This window comes from Dasypus novemcinctus, chromosome 4, assembly GCF_030445035.2.
Source record: "Dasypus novemcinctus isolate mDasNov1 chromosome 4, mDasNov1.1.hap2, whole genome shotgun sequence".
NCBI lineage: Eukaryota > Metazoa > Chordata > Mammalia > Cingulata > Dasypodidae > Dasypus > Dasypus novemcinctus.
This window is the reverse complement of record NC_080676.1, coordinates 167,387,576-167,404,410: the sequence shown is the minus strand read 5'-3', so window position 1 is coordinate 167,404,410 and position 16,835 is coordinate 167,387,576. Positions and strand designations below refer to the sequence as shown.

At 42.5% G+C, this 16,835-nt stretch overlaps 1 protein-coding gene across 8 annotated transcripts in view; it reads right to left on the bottom strand.

The window, feature by feature from the left end:
- Positions 1–16,160, bottom strand: part of PCBP3 (poly(rC) binding protein 3) — a 398,007-nt gene extending 381,847 nt beyond the window's left edge. For 5 of the 8 annotated variants that reach the window (XM_058296361.2, XM_058296369.2, XM_058296362.2 and 2 more), the window contains exon 1: positions 15,976–16,079. The gene's annotated coding sequence lies outside the window, so the exon portion shown is untranslated. Of the gene's footprint in view, positions 1–15,975 lie in introns of all 8 variants that reach the window. The other 3 variants (XM_058296363.2, XM_058296370.2, XM_058296366.2) reach the window with 3 other exon arrangements.
- Between the last annotated feature and the right edge of the window lie 675 nt (positions 16,161–16,835).

The following is a 16,835-nucleotide window of genomic DNA, read 5'->3' as shown; positions in this document are numbered from 1 at the left end:
CCGCACTCTTGCCCACATCAGGGTCCAGCCCCTGGTGTATCTTGCTGGGGCCACAAAGGGTTATAAAAATCCACTTTCCCAAGATCCAGGGTGGGCACAAGCTGATCATTAATCATGGTTTTTGATTAGCCACTTTGGATTACTGGGGATCAGGTCTGAGGAAGGCCATTGTTTCAACATGACCCAAAGGCAGTTAGGATTTACATTTCCTCAGAGCTGCAGAGGACAAGTGAAATGCAGCATTGACTGAAATTCCCCCCTGTGCTCCTCTCCCAGAAGTTGCCCTCCAAGCAAAAGCAGCTGGAGACAATAAAAGCAGAGTAAAAAAAACAATTGAGGCAAACAACCTGGGAGCAAAGGCTAGCAGTGGAACACCTGGGAGATTGTGTTCCTCTCCCTACACCTCGAGGTGTTCCTCTAGTAAGAAGAGGGAGCATTCAAACTCCTGTACACAGGGAAACACCTAAGACACTAACAAGCATAAGCCAGGACAAGACACGGGCCCAGAAAATACAAGGAGGACCCCATACTTTGCATTCACCTTGGGCAGACATTCCTGATAGGAAGGCTGATGAATAAGAAAATCTGTCATATTTCCAGATGGTTACAAGCTCAAGAAACAGACATTTCAAACAATAAATCCCAGAATTACATCATATAGAGTGAAATAAGCCAGACTCAAAAGGACAAATACTGTATGATCTCACTGCCATGAAATCAGAACAAGCCAACTCATAAAGTTAGAATATAGGTTAGCAGGGACAAGGTGGAGGCAGGGAATAGGGAGTTAAGACTTAAAATGTACAGTTTCTATTTGGGATGATGGATGGCAGTAACGTAGCACAACTTTGTGAATGGAATTAACAGCACTGAGTTATACATTTGAATGTGGTTAAAAGGGGAAATTTTAGGTTATATGTAGTTCGAGAAAAATTTTTTTTAAATCCATGGAAGTACACAATGCAAACACTAAATCCTAAGTTAAACCATGGACCATAGTTATTAGTAACAATTATTGTTAAATTTTATATAATTTTTATAAACATATAAATATAAATATTAATATAAATTTCATTTTATATTAACTTATGTAAAAGCTGACCTTTTTTACATAGATAAATAAGCTGATCCTAAAAATCATATGCAAATACAAAGACTAGTAATAACCAAAACAATCTTGAAAAAGAACAAAGTTGGGGGATTCACATATCCAGTTTCAAAGCATACTACAAAGCTACAGTAGTCAAGACTGTGTGGTACTAGAATAGGATAGACATATATATCAATGGAACAGAGATTGAGAGTCCAAAAATAAACCCTTGGTACTGGCATGAAGGAAGACCGACTGACCAATGGAATCAAATTGAGAGTTCAGAAATAGACAATCACAACTGTGGTCAAGTGCTTTTTGATTAGCTGTCAAACCCACCCAGCTGGGTCAAAACAGTCTCTAAGAAATTCACACCTTCTACAAAAATTAACTCAAAATGGATGAAGGACCTAAATACAAAAGTTAGAGCCATAAAAACTCCTAGAAGAAAATATAGGGAAACATCTTCAAGATCTTGTGGTAGGTGGTGGCTTCATAAACTTTATACCCAAAGCACAAGAAATGAAAGAAAAAAAAATAAATGAATGGGGCTTCCTCAAAATTAAACACACTTGTCTTCAAATGACTTTGTTAAAGTGAAAAGGCAGCCTAGATAATGGGAGAAAATTTTCAGAAACCACATAGCCATTAAGGGTTTGATTTCCATGTTATATAGAGATCACACAACATAATGATAAAAAGACAAGCAACCCCATTCAAAAATGGGCAAAAGACTTGAACAGACATTTTTCCAAAGGGGAAATACAAATGGCCAAAAAGCACATGAAAAGATGTTCAACGTCAATAGCTATTAGGGAAAAGAAGATCAAAACTACAATGAGATATCATTTCATGACTCACAGAAAAGACACTATCAAAAAACAGAAAACTTGAGGTGTTTGAGAGGATATGGAGGAATACCAACACTCCTTCAGTGTGGTGGGAGTGTAAAATGGTGCAGCCGCTGTAGAAGACAAGCAGGTGGTTCCTAAGGACCTAAACATGGAACTGCCCTATGATCCAGCAATCCCACTACTAGGAATATATTCAGAAGAACTGAAAGCAAGGGTGCAAACTGACATTTGCACACATGTTCATGGCAGCATTATTCACACTTGCTGAAAGATGGAAACAACCCAAGTGCACATCAACTGATATATGAATAAACAAAATGTGGTATATACATATGATGGAATAACATTCAGCCGTAAGAAGAAATGAACCGGGGAAGCATATGACAACATGGATGAACCTTGAGAATATTATGTTGAGTGAAATAGGCTAGATACAAAAGGACAAATATTGTATGGTCTCACTGATGCGAACTAAATATAATGAGTAAACCTTGGAAGTTAAACTATAGAGTATAGATTAGTAAGAGACAAAACACGGGTTAAGAAAGGGGAGCTAATGATGGGTGTATGGAGGATATTTATTAAGGTTGATTATAAATATGTGGAAATGGACAAAGTGGATGATAACACATATAATGAGTATAACCAACACTGCTGATTTATAAATGTGATTGTGGCTAAACAGGGACATACAGGGAGGTTAATGTTAATTGAAAGACAGCTAGATGATAATCTAGGCACTATATAACATAATGATTTCAATGGTAGATGAGGATTGTGGTTAATAATACAAATACAAGAATGATCCTTTATTATAAGGTGTTAAGAATATGGTGATACATAGGGAAAATACAACTAATATAACTTATGGACTATAGTTAACAATAATATTGTAATATATTTGTAGCAGAGGCAAAGAAGGTACTATATCAATGCTAAAGGTCAAAAAAAAAGACTGTGAGATTTAGTTTTATGAGATGTGAATATGATTAAGCTTTCTTATTTTCATTTTCTTCATTAACAAGAAGACCTTGGCCATGTCACTGAAGCAATCTGTGCTCATTTATTCATCTTTCGGAACACTGGAGAAATGAGATTTTTAAAGATTAAATAAAGTGCTTAGACATTATTTTTTTTTACAGTTATGCTTCCATAATTTGTTAAGCCCCCTTTTGTCTGTTGTTTTATTATTTGAAGTTGAAATAAAGTTTTTAAAAGCTTTTAAACTTTTACATGTCAAAAAACACCATCAGGAAAAAAAAACACCATCAGGAGCAGCTGTGGCTCAAGCTGCTGAGCACCCGCCTCCCACATGGGAGGTCCCAGGTTCAGTTCCTAGTGCCTTCTAAAAAAATTTTTTTTAAATAAAATAAAACAACTCAGGGGAGCCAATGTGGCTCAAGTTCAGTGCCAGCTTCCCACATACAAGGTCCCAGGTTCAACCCCTGGTCCTAGGACCTAAAAATAATAATAATAATACACTATCAAGAAAGTGAAAGAGGGAAGCAGATGTGACTCAAGTGATAAGGCCTCCTCCTACCATATAGAAGGACCCAGGTTCAATTCCTGGAACCTCCTGGTGAAAAAGAAGAAGAGAAAGCATGCCTGTGTGGTGAGCCAGTGCCCACACAGTGAGCCAAGTAACTGCGTGAGTGCCCGCGTGGTGAGGCAAGTGCCCAGGTGAGTGCCCACATGAGTGCCAGCATGTTGGGCCAGGGCCTGGGCAAGTGAGTCATGCAGCAAGATGACGCAATGTAAGGGAGAATCAAAGTGAAGCACGGCAGAGACCAGGAACTGAGGTGGCGCAATTGACAGGGAACCTCTCTCCACATCAGAGGTCCCCAGGATCAAATCCCTCTGAATCCTAGAGGAGAAAGATGAGAAGAGAAGACATTAGAGAGAAAGAGAGAAATAGATACAGAAGATCACACAGCAAATGGACACAGACAGCAAAAACAGCAGGGTGAGGGCAGGAGAGAGGAAAAAATAAAATCTTAAAAAGAAAAAAAAGAAAGTGAAAGACAACTCAAAGTTGCAGGGAAATAAATGTAACTCATATATCTGATAAGCATCTAGTATCCTGAATACATAAAGAATTCTCACAACTCAACAATAAAAGGCAAACTACCCCATTTTAAAATGAGCAAGAGATCTGAATAGACATTTCTCCAAAGAAGAGATACAAATGGCCAATAAGCATAGGAAAAGAAGTTGAACAACATTAGTCACTGGGAAAACACAAATCAGCACCACAAATTAGATACATCTAATTAACCACTAGAATGGCTATAACCAAAAACTACAAAGTAGCAAGTGTTGGTGAGGATGCAGAGAAACTGAAACCCTAATACACTGTTGGTGGGAATGGAAAATGTTGCAGCCACTTTAGAAAACAGTTTGGCAGCTCCTCAAAAAGTTAAACATAGAGTTACTATATGACCCAGCAATTTCACTCTTAGGTATACACTCAAGAGAACTGAAAACATATGTTCATACAAAATTTTATACACAAATGTTGATAGCATCATTACTTATAAGAGCCACACAAAAAAGTACAAACCACCGAAATGTCCATCAATAAAGAGATAAATAAAATACAGTATATCCATACACTGGAATATTATTCAGTCATAAGTAAAATGAAATATCAACAAATGCTGCAACATGGATAAACCTTGAAACTATTATGCTAAGTAAAAGAAGCCAAACACGAAAGGCCACATATTGTATGACTTCATTTATATGAAATGTAAATGGAGAAAAAAGCAAATCCTTACAGACAGAAAGCAGATTAATGATTGATAGGGACTGGGGGCAGGGAAGAATAGAGAGTTACTGTGACTGGATATAAGCTTTCTTTTGAAGGTGATAGAAATGTTCTGGAATTAGATAGTTATGATCTATTTGCTCAACTTTGTCAACATACTAAAAACAACTGAACTGTATACCTTAAAAGGGTGAATTCTATGGTATGTAAACATCTCAAAAATTTCTCATTGAAAAAAAATTTAACCAGATAAAGATGAAATAAAAATATTCTTAGGAAAAAAAAAACTGAGTCTACCACCTGCTGAGCTGCAATGAAGGAAATTCTAAAGAAGGCCCTTCCAGCAGAAGGTAAACATCTCATAATGAAGGTCAGAAATATCAGAGAGCAATGAAGAGCAAAGAAAGGATAAACATGGGAAAACTCTAAATAAATACGGACTATACATGAAATATGACTACTATTAATAAAAGCATTGCTTTACTGCATTAAAAAGAGCATAAAGAATTAAAATGCACAATAACAACATACAAAAATTTGAAACAAAGAAACTAAGAAGTCTGCATTGTCCAGAGAGAAGGTAAAGGTAATACATTATCTGGATAATCTAATAACACATTAATTCATATGATAACCACTAAAAGAAAGAAAAATAGGACTTAACATCCAAACTATTGGAGAGGGTAAAAACATAGAATGGCTTTTAAAATCACAGTATCAACTTAAAATAAGGCAAGAAAAAAGAGAAAAATAAACACAGAAAATATAGGACAAGAAAATACATAATATGAATGTGGACTTAAACCCAAATATATCAATAATTATATTATATGTAAATAAATTAAATATTCAATTAAAAGGCAAATATTGTCAGTGTATAAAAAAATCCAACTGTAGACTCTTTGCAAGGGACATATCTAAAGCATAAGTATGTATAGTAAGGTTGAAAGTAAATATGCAAAGAAATCTTGCAAATATAACCCTAAACAATCTGGTATGGCTATATTAACATCAGGCATATAATACCATAAAAGCAAAGATGCTTCAGGCAAAGGAGATCACTTAGACTGAATAAAAGACTCAATTCACCAGGAAGATATGACAATTTTTAATTTGCATGCCCCTAATAACACAGCCTCAAAACATATAAATAAAAATTGACAGAACTTCAAGAAGAAATATGACAAATCCACAATCATAATGAAATTGTGCAATTATCTGGAAAAAAAACTAGTAAGAGAACAGAACATTTGAGTATTATGCTTATCTGAACTGAGTAGAATATATAGAAAACTAAACACAATTCTTTCCAAGCACATATGGAACATTTAAGAAAACTTACAGACCATATTCTAGGCTATAAGGCGCATCAACAAATTTCAAAGGATTAAAAAATCTTAGAGAACAAGATATTCAAACACGCAATTACACTAGAAAATAATAAGAAAATATGAATATGTTTGGAAATTGGAAAATATACTTCTAAAGAACCTACAGACCAAACAAAAATCAAAATTATAATGAGAAATATATTAAACTCAAGAATAATGAAAATATCTCATATCAAACTTTGTATGATTCAGTGAAAGCAGTATTTATAAGGATATGTATTACCTTAAACGCACATATTAAAAAAAGAGGAAAGCTGAAAATTAATAAATTAATTATTCATCTCAAATTAGAAAGAGAACAGCTATAAGAAAGGAAAATTATGGACCAAATTCACTCAAAGACACAGATGTAAAAATCCAAAAGAAAATATTAGTAAATGGAATCCAGAAATATATTGTAAAAACATGTGTTTAAATAGTGGTCATCTGTAGGTGATAAAAATTACCACAGGTTTTAATCTCCTTTTGAAGCTAATCTTTATTTTTAAATTTTCCTAAATAAACACATATTACTTTAGGAATCAAGAAAATTTTTTTGAATAATTAGTATTCTGCTGACCTTTCATCTTTATGAGGTAAACTAGTTAGCGAAAGGACAGGAGAAAAGAATGAGAGCTGCTCAGAATAGCCACTTCATCTGAGTAATCATAAGGCTACATGGCTGAATTCTCAGAGTCTCTATGTGGTTCATTGAGAACAAAGAAAGTATGGACAAGAATGGAAGACAGGGATGTGATAATAGCAATTTGTAGGCTTTTTGCCCAAACATGAAAGGAGAGATCCCATACACAAAAGTGTCTATAAATAGAATCACACTGCACCTTAATAAATAATTTTAAAAGCACTTTGCAAACAGGGTTAAGAAAACAGGAACCTAAATGCTCAAGAATCAATAGTTCTGTTTCCTACCCCAACCTAATAAGCTACAGAAACAAATGCCTGAGTTATATATTAATTTTTAGAAACGGTGGAAACTGAATGCTTAAGTATCAAAAGGCTTTAACATGGTTACAAACTTTGACCTAATAATTCCAATTTTTGAAATTTATCCTTCAGAAGTCATCAATGATACGCACGATTTTTTATAGGATATTTTTCAAGGCACAATTTATTATGGAAAATATTTCAAAGCACCAAATATATGGTTGGTTCAAAAAATGGAGACAACCATTGGAATAGCATGCAACTATTCAAAAATTACATTTTAGAAGAATATGTTATGATAGGCTGAAATGCTAATTTTTACAGATTATGGAATGAATCCTGTGATGGTTTGAGCTAGATGGACCTCCAGAAAATCATCTTCTTAGAGCTAATCCATTCTTGTGGGTATAAACCTACTGTCGTTGGAACCTTTTGATTAGGTTACTTCAGTAAGATATAGCCCGGGGTGCATCTTCATCCTCTTATTGGAGTCTTTTTTATAAATGAGATGAATACAGAGAAAGAGACAAAGAGAAAGCCACAGAACCAAGAGGCTAAAGGCAATGAACCCAAGAAAGGAGAAGCCACCATGTGCCTTGCAATGTGATAGAAGAGTCCAAGACTGCCGCATCCAGTCTTCAGCGAGAAAGCATCACTAGATGATGCCTTGATTTGGACATTTTTCTCAGCCTCAGAACTATAAGCCTATAAGCCAATAAATTCTCACTATAAAAGTCAACCCATTTTGCATCATCTGTCTTTCATCAACCTAGCAGACTAAACAAATCCCAATTTTAGGATATGCATACCATATATATATGAACAGAAAAAAAAACACTTTACCTTTCTATGGTAAGATTATAGATAATGTTTATTTTGTCCTTCATTTTTGTTCTTTGTAATTTTCTTTTTGCTCCAATTTTTCTACGAAAATCACTTGTATTACTTGTATAAAGAGAAAAAATATGTCAATAATAATAATAAACTGATTACCCCAAACGGATTCAAATGTCCACTATAAGAGCAACCACTCCAATCTACAGATGGTAACTGGGAGGCCAATAGAGATCTAATGCACTGATTTTCTGCTGCTGCACAACAAGCTACACAAACTGAGCAGCTTAAAACAATGTGATTTATTATCTCACAGTTTCTCTGAGTCAGGAGTCTGGGTTGACTTAGCTGGGTCCTCTGCCTAGGAAAGGCTGCAATCTAGCTGTGGACCAGGCTGTGCTATCACCCGGAGGCTCAGATGAGGAAAAATCTGCTTCCAAGGTCATTCAGGTGGCTAGAAAAATTTGTTTCCCCCTGGCTGTAAGACTGAGTGCCACTGCTTCCTGGTTATACTGAAGGCCATCCTCAGCATCTCGAGGTCAGCCTCAGCTCCCACAGGCCTCTCAGTTCCTTGCCATGTGGGCATCTGCAACATCACCATTTACTTCATCAAGCCAGGAAGGAGAGTCACTAGATAGAGGGTTCAATTAAGACAGAATCTTAAAATTCTTCATTCATAATCAAGGAAGTGACATCCATCACCTTTGCCATGTTCTTTGGATAGAAGAAAGTCACAGTTCCACCCACACTCAGTGGGGGAAGAGGGTGTGTTAGAAGAGTCTCGCAGTAGAAATCATGAGGGAAACCTTAGTGGAGTCTATTCAGTACATCCACCTCCAAGCGCAAAGAAAGCAAGCTTGTATTTGGTTTTCAAGACTCTTCCAATCAAATGACCACCCAATAAACAAACTGCTCTCTGCACTGCTGGGGCAGGATGGAACTGTAGGCAGAAATGAAGGCAGAGTTCACCACAGATCAGCGTTAATGCAGAGAAGTTCAGCAGGGAAGTGGAACCTGCATGCCTCTTGAAGAACAGCTAAAATTTAGGTCAATGGAGAGGAAGGAGGAGAAATTTTTCCTCTGAAATAAGCAGAGATAGACAGGCAGGAAGTAGGTTCCAGAGAGAGTAAGTAGAGTGGTTTGTTCACAACAATCACAAACCAAATACGGTGCCTAGCTTCATATTCTCAGTGGTCCCTTGATGACCAAAACACTTGCAAAACCTATGACCAAGACTTACAAGGGAAGGCCATATGGATTTGGCTAACTCTGCAGCACTGACATCAATTAGCCTCTACAATGTGGTAAATATTACTAATATTTACTAGTATCCAGTTTTTCTTTGCTTCCAGGACATGGACGATTACACTTCCTTCCCCATTTGAAATTAGGCATGGCAAGAATTAATCCTTTGGCTGATGAAATGGGAGCAGAATGGTGCAGCAATTCTTCCAAAGAATTTAATTGCTGGTACAAGAGTCTCCATGCTCTCAAAAGGGTCCAGATTTGGTCCATTTAAGAAGCAATTTTGCCGAATTTCAACGGAACAAAAATCCTTCCCTTTCAAAAACTATTACGGTGAAGATGAAGCATCACCTCGATACCAAATCTAACTAAGAACAATACAAGAAAAGATTATCATTGGTGAATACTTGTTGTGAACATATATGCCAAAACACAAAATGAAATATTTTCATTTTGAATCCAATAGTATTTTTAAAATATACTACATCATGACAAGTACAGTTTATCCCAGGAAATCAAGGACAGTTTAAAGCTAAAAGATTAATATATTTCATCTAATCACAGTAAAGAATAAATAAAATCACTAAACAGATACAGAAAAGCATTTGATAAAAATCAATCTCTATTTTTGATTTCTAAAACATTTTCGTCAAAGCATTAGATGAGATTATCCTTAATCTAATTTTAAAAACTAGCAAAAATAAACTTCATATTTAAAGATTTAAAATCCATTCCCTTTCAAATGAAAACAATACAAAGATCACCTTATCACAATTCTTATGCAAATTTGTCTAGTGGCCCAATCCAAGGAAAAAAGACAAAACATAAATAAGACTTCAGAACTAGAAAGGAAGAAATGAAATTATGGTTAACATGGAGAAAAAAAAACATATCCACACATTAGTGAAATATGTTATGTCTCAAAGGTAGCACTGCAGGTCATTGCAGGAAGGATGTACTACTCAAAAAATGGTACTTGATCATTCACTTAGAAAAATACTAAAAATGTCTACCTCGCTCTTCATATAAAAATAAGTTCCAAGTAGAATATAAAATTCAAAGCTTTGCACATTTTTTTAAAAATAGATTATCCTACGACCTTGGAGTAACAAAGGATAGTCTTCAATTTTAAAAATAGCCACAAATCAAAAAGAAAAGGCTGATAAATCTGACTACATTAATATTAAACACCTGGTCATCAAAACACCATTTTAAAAAGAATAAAGAAGTGGACACAAATAGAATCCAGAGCATATAAAGAACTTCTAAAAAGCTATAAAAAGAACAACCCTGGAGACAAATGGACACATACGAGAAACCCAATGGCCAATAAATGGGTAAAAAATCCTCAGACTCCTTAGTAATCAAGGAAATGTAAATTGAATGAAACAGTGAGAAGTTTCATACCTACCTGGTCAACAACAATCAAAACATCTGAAAATTCAGAGGATCATTGCGGATATGGAGAAACGAAACTTTAGAAAGTAATTTGGCAACAGCTATGAGGTTAAAACTGCACCTGCAATTTCACTTGTACCAGGCATATTCCTAGACCTCTCTCTCCCAAGTGCAGAGCACAGAGGAAAGGTGCTTTAGTTTCCTAGCTGCTAAAATAAATACCTTGCGACTGGCTGGCTTAACAGGAATTCGTTGGCTCTTAGCTTTCAGGGTAGGAGAAGTTGAAAAAATGTGGCATCAGCAAGGTGATGCTTTCTCCCCGAAGACTGTGGTGTTCTGGGACTAGCTACCAGAGATCTTTGGGGTTCCTTGGCTTTTCCATCACACGGTGATGTCCTCTCCTTTCTCTTTCAGGTTCTGGATACACCTTAACTTTAATAACATCCTCAAAGCTCTTATTTACAAATGGGTTCATGAGCACAGGGCCAGGGCTGAGGCCTGAACATGCCTTTTGTCAGGGAAATGATAAATTCTCAAAAAAGGTACAGCACTGGGACACTACACTAAGCAGACTCCTGGGAGCAAGACCGGAAGTGGGACTCAGGGCAGGTAAAACAACATCAGGTGCTAATCTTGCCCAGGAGGTGAAACAGGATCAGAACCACATTTTCCTGGGGCAACTACCTCACCCACCCAATAATAGCTGGATCGTTTTACCTTCTAAAAAGCCAATCTGATGTTATTTTCTTCTTAAACTTCTCGGTCCAAAACTGCCTAGAGCAGAGCTCCAATGTGTATTACTTTCCTATTGCTGCTGTAACAAATTACCACAAATTTAATGGCATTAAAACAAATTTATTATCTTAACAATTCTGGAGGTCAGAAGTCTGAAATGAGCCTCACTCAGCTGAAATCAAGGTGTCAGCAGGACTTCATTTCTTTCTAGAGAGTCTAGGGGGAGAATGCCATTTTCTTGACTTTTCCAGCTTCTAGAGGCTGCATCATTCCTTGACTTATGACACCTTTCCATCTTCACAGAGAGCAATCACAATTTGAGTCCTCCTCACCTCCAACACTCTTCTGCCTCCTGTTTCAAATTTAAGGATCCCTGTGATTACTTCTGGCTCACCCAGATAATCCAGGATAATCTCCCTAGTTCAAGGTCAGCTATGATTTCTTAATTCTATCTACTTTAATTCCCCTTTGCCACATAATGTAACGTATTCACAGGTTCTTGGAATTAGGACATGGACAGCTTCTGCTTACCACACAACCCCTTCACAACCCACACACACCCCCAGCAGAGCTGCAATCCCTTTGCACTGCCCCACACACATACCTGCAGCCTCCACATAGCCAAACACCCTGTTCTCAGGTTACTACAACCTCCTGCCTTTCTCTAATCAATTTATACCCACCCATTCCCAAACAATTACAATTCACCCTCCAAGGCCCATGCTCAAAGGCCAACTCCTCTATGACATTTTCTGTGATTTCCAGCTCAAATCATGCCACCTCAACACACCCACCTGACTTTCTATTAATCCCAACTACTGCACTGAGTGTGGCCCACGGTAAGTATCTGTTTACAAGTCAGTTCCTCCAGTAATAAGAATTCTGTCTCATTTTCCCGTGGGTTCCAAGATCATAGCACAGGACCTGGCATAGAGTAGGCACTCAGAGATTATTTCTGAGGGTTGGATGAACTAAAACTAAATTGCACTGAGTTTCCCTCAACAAAAAAAGAGTTGAAAGAGTACATGGATTAAATATACAACAGAAGGGTCCACAGAACTAGTTGCATGCTTATAACTAATAGCAAATTAATGCACAGTTTACTATCATGTGCAAGAATCTGACACCTATCATTTTTTTATTGCCAACTAGTGGGGCAATTCTAAAGTCATTGATGAAATTAACCTCAAGAGAAACAAAATCTAAAATGATTTATAAAGATGTACTCAAAATTATAGAAAAGAAAGCAGATGTTGCTCTAACATAGCAAGAATGCCTGACAACCAACCAACAACCCCACCTATACTTAGAGTGCTCCCCTCCCCAGGGAAGTCTCTGAAACACCATACTGGCCAGTGGGAGAGGTGCTACAATCGTCTCCCCTACAAACAGATAAATATACATATTGTAAGAAAGGATGCAATTTTCTTAGAGGACAGTTGTTAAGAAAATAGAGTCTCATTTAATCTCAATGGTCTGTGACTTAATGCACATGCTCTAGCAAGAAAACCTCCACCTGGGGAGAGGGAGAAAGACTAAGCAAACAGTATTCTGAGCTGGCACAATTATCCACTTCAAAAAACTTTTTTTAAAAATTTTTAAACGGAGTCAATAGCAAGACTTGAGATTTTTTAAAGCCATGCTCCCATTCAGGTTCAAAAGAACTCCTTCATTCAACCTTTCTTTAATAATGTAAATTTTGATATTAAATTTAAAACATGCTCTAAAACCATTCTCACCCTGGAAAGTTTGAGGCAAGGGGCGGGGGGCGGGGAAGAAAGATGACTCAGATTCAGCACCATGGACAGCGGGCCCACAACTTGCCTGTGAGAATCCTTGCCACCAGGGCTGAGCAGTTCAAAGATACTAGAGATGCCCCAAAACTTCAACATTCATTCTAATATTTACGATGGGGGGTGACTACTAAACATGAGCACATATTTTTATTTATTATGGCCCAAAGCACCAGTATTTTTCAACAAGGAAATACATATGTTTCATCTACCAAAATCTGCTTCAGTGGATCAATCTTACAATAAAACCCTGAGATTTCTGTGAAAATGGGAATGATTATACCACTGACACATGGCTACAGTTCCAGAAACTGAAATCGTTGAGAATGATACACAGCATCCAGGCCTGAATGACTAGATTGCCTGAAGTACCTCACAGGACTTCAACAACTTTATAAATGCAGCTTTCAATCACCCTCTACAGCAGAGAAAAAAGGATAACATCTTTTAAACACCTAACAAAACGTGACCTTGTGTTGAAAAAAATTTTTTCTCATAGTATAACCATAAAGTTGTGTGGATTTTCTCCAACTCTGAGCACTAAAAGAGCTATCTGGAGAAGTGATATTCTGAAATTCAAAATCATCACTAATTAGCACCACTGGTGGCAACACCACACCTCCAAAGCCCTGGATTCCAGGCAAGGTGTCCAGTCTTTTCAGAAATAAAGGTCCCTTTTACCATCTAACCTTTTTCAATATACCAACTGACTAAGAAAACATATAAAGTTATATAAATTTGAAAACACTTATACAGAACTTGCACTGAATATGTAACTACATACATATGAAAAACAGCAGCGCTCAGAAGTGACTACACTTGTAGGTGAAAACCCCTTGCTCTCCAAGAGCTCTACAAGCCTGGAAACACTGGAACTACTCTGGCTCCTCTGATTAGAGGATCAATTGGGACTTTTGGGATCTTGCCAATGATCCCTGTAGAGTGCCACTGTTCTGCAAACAGTCTTCTTTTGGCCAAAATAGACATGTCAGGGATTTTAAGATCGATCTTGCTGAATGAACTGTTCTTGGGCATGAGGGGACTGGGAGCCGGTTTATTTTTAAAAGGTGAGAATCTTTATGTACTTCTTTTGGAACCCACATCGGAAAAAATCCTAAGGAACAGAAATGGGGCTACAGTTTACCCTTGAAAACAAGTTAAATTTTGGAAGGATGTGCGAAGGCATGTGCTGGAGGAATATGTTTGAAACTGCTCATTATCCAGTCTAATTTCTAAAGGTCTCTCTGCAAGGTCCTGCTGCCGGGGTACTCCTTTTGTGCGAATCACACATTATAAATCCTCATCACCCAAGAGCAGTATGAGCTCACATGCAGCACCAACGAGACCTGTAAGTCTGGGCCACCTTGAAAGATCGAAGGAAGATGACTAACTCCATGCCAGAAATCTTAAACCTGAATTTTTGTTAACTTTTAAATTTGTTATATAAGTAATACGCTTCACAGCAGAAGAAGAAGAAGAAAAAAAATTAGACCACCCCCAGGCCAAAAAAGCAAGTTTCACTCAACTCTACTTTCAGAAACACCGCAGCACATGTGCTGGGACAACAAGAAACCCCGGACCGGCTCCCCAGCAAAAGGAAAGACGGCCCAAAGTGAGGGGGCTGCACCTGCCCCTCCAGCCTGCTCCCACTCGGACACGGGGTCAGTAACAGCGGCAGCGCTTCCGTCTCAGCCCAGACCCGGGCAGGACCGAGCCCCACGCGGGAGCCCCACGCGGAAGCCCCACGCGGAAGCCCCACCCGAGGCCCCCACCCGGGAGCCCCCAGCAGGGAACCCCCCGAGAACCCCACCCGAGGGCCCACGCCCAGGGCGGGACGGAGCCCCCCGCCGACAGCCCCTGCCGAGGGTCCCCCAGCTGAGAGCACCCACCCGGGAACCCCACCCGGGAGCCCCCACCCGGGAACCCCTCCCGGGAGCCCCACCCGAGGCCACCCACCCGGGAGCCCCCACCCGGGAGCCCCACCCGAGGCCACCCACCAGGGAGCCCCCACCCGGGAACCCCACCCGGGAGCCCCACCCGGGAGCCCCCACCCGGGAACCCCACCCGAGGCCCCCACCCGAGGGCCCACGCCCAGGCCGGGATGGAGCCCCCCGCCGACAGCCCCTGCCGAGGGTCCCCCAGCTGAGAGCACCCACCCGGGAGCCCCACCCGGGAACCCCACCCGGGAACCCCACCCGGGAGCCCCACCCGAGGCCACCCACCCGGGAACCCCACCCGGGAGCCCCACCCACCCGGGAGCCCCCACCCGGGAACCCCACCCGGGAACCCCACCCGAGGCCCCCACCCGGGAGCCCCCACCCGGGAGCCCCACCCACCCGGGAGCCCCCACCCGGGAGCCCCACCCGGGAGCCCCACCCGAGGCCCCCACCCGAGGGCCCACGCCCAGGCCGGGACGGAGCCCCCCGCCGACAGCCCCTGCCGAGGGTCCCCCAGCTGAGAGCACCCACCTGGGAGCCCCCACCCGGGAGCCCCACCCACCAGGGAGCCCCCACCCGGGAGCCCCACCCACCCGGAGCCCCACCCACCAGGGAGCCCCACCCGGGAACCCCACCCGAGGCCCCCACCCGAGGGCCCACGCCCAGGCCGGGACGGAGCCCCCGCCGAGAGCCGCGCCGTCCCCGGGGCCCCCCGCCGTCGCGGGCGCCGCGCCTCTCCCGCCGGGTCTCTTCCCGACGCCGGGCGGCGGGGCGTGCCGGAACCCAAGTCCCACAAAGTCCCGGCAGACGACGACGGCGCGCGGGGCTCCGGGGCAGCCGCCGAGAGCGCTTCTCCTCACAACTTCTGGCTGGGGCGGCGCGAGGCTGAGGGCGAGGCGGGCGCCGCCCGCGGACCGAGCCGCCGCCCTCCGGGGACCAGCGCCGAGACGCGGCCGCCGAGACCCCCTCCCGGCCTCCCGCCCCGGCCCGCGCGCGGCGCCGCTCACCTGTCCCGCGGCCAAGGGCGCGTCCGCGGGGGGCCGGGCGGGCGCTGAGGCGGCCGGGCCGGCGGCAGCCACGGAGTCTGGGGCGGCCCGGGCGGCGAGGGCGGCGGGGCGGCGGGAGCCGAGGGACCTGAGGCGGCGCCGGCCGCGGGGTCCGAGGTGCCGAAGCGCACTGAGGCGGCGGCGGCAGCTCCGGGAGCTCCAGCCCGAGCGACGCGCACCGCACGGGCCCGCCTTCTGCGCCGCCGACCAATCACGTGCCGCCCACCGCCTCTGGCCCCGCCCCCGCCTGAGCGCAAGACCGCGAAAGCGGACGCCGCGGGCCTATTGAGCCCCCGAACGGCGACGGACGCGGCCAATCGGAGCCCTGGAAAAAACATTTCGCGTCAAGCGGGTGCGGCGGGGCCAAGGGCGGGACCGAGCTAGGAGCAGTGTGAGGGCGGGGCCGCAGGAAGGGCGTGGGCGTGGGCGGGGCAGGAGCGGGGCGGAGCCGAGAGCAGGTTGAGGGCGGGGACGCAGGAAGGGCGGGACATAGGCGGGGCATGGGCTGGGACGGGGCATGGGCGGGGCCCAGCTGAGAGCAGGGGAGGGCGGGGCCGCGTGGAGGGCGGGGCCCAAACTGAGAGCAATGGAGGGCGGGGGGCCGCGTGGAGGGCGGGGCCCAAACTGAGAGCAGGGGAGGGCGGGGCCGCATGGAGGGCGGGGCCCAAACTGAGAGCAATGGAGGGCGGGGGCCGCGTGGAGGGCGGGGCCCAAACTGAGAGCAGGTTGGGGGCGGGGCCGCAGGAAGGGCAGGACAAAGGCGAGGCGTGGGCTGAGGTGGGGCATGGGCGGGGCCCAGTTGAGAGCAGGGGAGGGCGGGG